The sequence below is a fragment of the Mandrillus leucophaeus genome, unplaced genomic scaffold, assembly GCF_000951045.1.
Source record: "Mandrillus leucophaeus isolate KB7577 unplaced genomic scaffold, Mleu.le_1.0 Scaffold426, whole genome shotgun sequence".
Classification (NCBI taxonomy): Eukaryota; Metazoa; Chordata; class Mammalia; order Primates; family Cercopithecidae; genus Mandrillus; species Mandrillus leucophaeus.
In genome coordinates, this window is record NW_012104543.1 from 1,199,460 (window position 1) to 1,203,239 (window position 3,780).

Here is a 3,780-nt window from a genome sequence, read left to right on the forward strand (position 1 = left end):
CTCTGCCCACTGATTCCCAAAGAAGCGGCCCACGGGCTGTTTTCCGTCCTTGTCCTCATACTTGTACCTGCCAGTCAGCAGGCCCCCTGCAGGAAGGCAGCAATCAGCCCCCGGGCCCAGAGTGCCCCAGAAGCTGCCACATCCCTCAGGGCTCTGGTCTAGGGGAGGGGCAGGGACCCAGGAGGGCTGAAGGATGCAGCCTTGACTTCTTTGACCTGAAAGGTCAAAGTTTGTCAAACCCTCCCTGCTTCCCAGGTCCTGGGCTGAGCATCTGTGGGTTGGAAATAGGCTGAGTCAGGGCCAGGAATGCTCCACGTACCAGCCAGAGGGTTGAAGGCATAGAACCTCAGTCCGAAGTGCCTGAGGCAGGGGAAGAGCTCCGTTTCCACCTGCCGGGTGATGGCGTTGTACATGCCCTGCAAGGAGAGGGCCCCAGGGGAGAGGGTGGATGTGTCAAAAGAAGGGACCTCAAATTTACCATTATAGAACCCTTATTTCAGACCTTAACAATTCTAGGACTTTAACCATCTGGGCATTTACTTATTCTTACTGGTGCTGGCGAAAGGGGCTTATGCCCGAGGAAAATTCATTCATTGAGCCAACTTTCATGAGCACCAACTACGGGCTGGTTGTCAGATTTAGATTCTTAAGCCAAAAGGACAGGGTCCCTTCCCTCAAGGTTTTATAATAAGGTCAAGTATAAACTGTTATAATCGAGTAATGAGGCATTCACAATAGACTAGAAAGTTCCCTGACCAGTGCCTGGCACCAAGCAGGTGTATAAACATTTGTGGAATGAATGATGAGGAGGTAAACGAGGATCTGAGGTCTCAGGGTCTTCTGGGCCCATCTAGAAAGGCTTCCAGAGGAAGACACCATATGTGAGACCTGAACCGTTCTCCCGGGAAAGGGGCAGTGCAGGGCAGGGCGTGTTCCAGGCTGAGTGCAGGGCCAGGTGGGGAAGGAAGGGTCCAAGATACACAGATAGGCAGGAAGGAAACAGATGCCCAGTGGCCAGCCTGAGGAGCTTGAATGGCATCCTGAGGGTACCTGGGAGCCATCTGCAGGGCTTGAACAGGGGGTGGCTGCTATGTAGAGGGTACCGGGGGAGTCAGAGGGGAATAGAGAGCCCAGGATGAGCAGGAGTCCTGGAGACCTTGGCCTCTGCAGCCCCGGCCCTCACCTGGTACACAGTGGGCACGATCCAGCCATTGCTCTTGCAGAGGGTACAGATCTCGGCCACTTCCCAGGCGGCATAGTTGGAGAGGCCAAGCTCCACGAACTTGCCCTGCAGGGGTGAGGCATCAGTCAGAACGCAGTGCAGCCCAGACCAGGAAGGGGAGGCCAGGGTGGGGCCCTTGGGAGTGGGGCTGTTCCCTGCTCCACCCTGGGACCGCCCTGGTGCCTCTGATCTCACCAGTGGGATCAGAATACGAGCAGCAGCGGGCCGCCTCCCAGAGCTCAGGGGTCCCCTCACCTCCTGATGCAGCTGGTGGCAGGCACGCAGTGTCTCTTCCACCGGGGTGCTGTGGTCTGGCAAGTGCAAGTAGAAGAGGTCCACTCGGGGACACTGCAGCCGCTTCAGTGACGTCTCCAGCTGGAACCGGAGACTGTCAGGCTTCAGGGAGTTCCCAAACAGTGGATTGGCCTTGGTAGCAATTTTCACTGAGAGGAGAGAGAAACGAAATTCAGGGCCTGGCACCATGGCTCACACCTGTAATCCCAGCACTTTGGGGAACCGAGGCGGGCAGATCAGGAGGTCAGGAGTTCGAGACCAGCCAGACCAACATGATGAAACCCCGTCATTAATAAAAACACAAAAATTAGCCGGCCGTGGTGGAACCCGTCTGTAGTCCCCAGCTAGCCAGGAGTCTGAGGCAGGAGAATTGTTCGAACCCAGGAGGCAGAAGTTGCAGTGAGTCGAGATTATTCCATAGCACTCCTGCCTGACGACAGAGTGAGACTCCTTCTAAAAAAAAGAAAAAAAGAAAAAACAGAATCTTAGTTCTCAGTGAGACAGTGAGCTGGACTAACAGGGGAATGGAGAGTCCTCTTCCCACTTTTCACACTTAGAAAGTCACTTAGGCTGGCAGGAGGGCAGTCACTGGAGCCCTTGAGACCTGGGAGGGAGCAGGTTTGAGGAACTATTCATTTGGAATTTTTCCATGCCACCTCCACCCCTCTCCTTCTCAACTGAACTTCACTTCAGATCTGAGATCTGAGGACTTTCACCAGCCAACCTTGGACTCAAAGACAGAAGACAAAGAAGGATTAAAAAAAAAAAAAAAAAAAACAGAAATAAGGGCCAGGCAGAGGCTACAGATCTGTGATGGCTCACACCTGTAATCTCGGCACTATCGGAGGCCAAGGCAGGAGGATCACTTGAACCCAGGAGTTTGAGACCAGCCTGGACAACAAAGTGAGACTCCCGTCTCGATAAATAATACAAAAAATTAGCCGGGTGTGGTGGCACAGGCCTGTGTTAGTCCCAGCTCCTCAGGAGGCTGAGGTGGAAGGATTGCTTGAGCTCTGAGCGGTCAAAGCTTCAATAAGCCATGATCACACCACTCCACTCCAGCCTGGGCAAAAAAAGCAAGATCGTGTCTCAAAAGAAAAAAAAAAAAGAAATATGGTTAGAGCTCTCAACGAGTGGCAGCCAGGTGATCTAGAAAGCGTGTGGCACTGAGATGCACGCACAGGCTGGGTTCGTTCGGGATCTACCATGTGGTGAATCAGAGGAGAAATGACTCCACTCAGACACTCAGAGTGGAAGGAGGCAAATGGTGCTAATACTAAGAACAAAGAAACAGCTAACATTTCCCAGCCCTCACTATGTGCCTGCTAGGCACTGGCCTAAGCACTGCACATGGCATCAGACTGAGGGCGGCTCCTCCTGCCCCTATACACACATCTTCACCTCAGGCTACACCTGCTTCCTCCAGCACCCGCGGCATTGCCAAATCACATTTGCTTTTCCACACCCATGCCCACTGCCCTGACACCCTTGCCCCTCATACTCTTCCTGGCAAACTCCTCTCTGTTCTTTCTTCATGGGGTCCCTCCCAGGAAGGGCTCACTCTGGGCTACCCTACCATCTCTAGAATTGGGGCTTCCTGGAGTGGGTTAGTGTCCATTTCTCTCCAATAGCTTCAGACAGAGCCTCCCACAGACAGGGCAGTGAGAACCCGTACCACTCCAATCCCCCATCCCCCTGAGCTGCCAAGGCTCCCGGGCACTGCCACCCTGGTGAGGTGCCTTTGAACCTGGTGAGGTGCCCTTGCGAGTACCACAAGGTACTCAGAGCAAAGTCCAGGGAGCGAGCAGGCTGGCACGTGTGAAGGAAGAAGCAGAGAGTGTGCTGGGTCCAAACTGATTTCGGACTGTGCCAGGGAGTGCCAGGCGATAAGCACAGAATTTCGGCAGATCAGGCCCGTCAAGAGCACCTGCAGGGCACAGGTGGGGACAGGAGCTGCACAATGCCAGATTCCAATGCTTTTCGTGCTCCAGAGAGGGGCTAGCCAAGTCATTCCAGGCAAGACCAAGTCATCCAGACGTCAATGAGGGTGGTGGCTACCTCCCGAAGAGAAGAGAGACAAAGAAAAGAGAAGACCAGAGAAAAGTTGTCCGGAGCTAGATGTGCCTGAGGAGCCTGGGGTTCCCAAGGTTGCGAGGTGGACGGGGATTGGGGGGTGGGGAACAAAGCCGTGGGTGCTGCCTGGAGCCAGGGAGACCTGGGCGGTGCACGGCTGTGGACAGGCTCAGCTCTGCACGGTGCAGGGG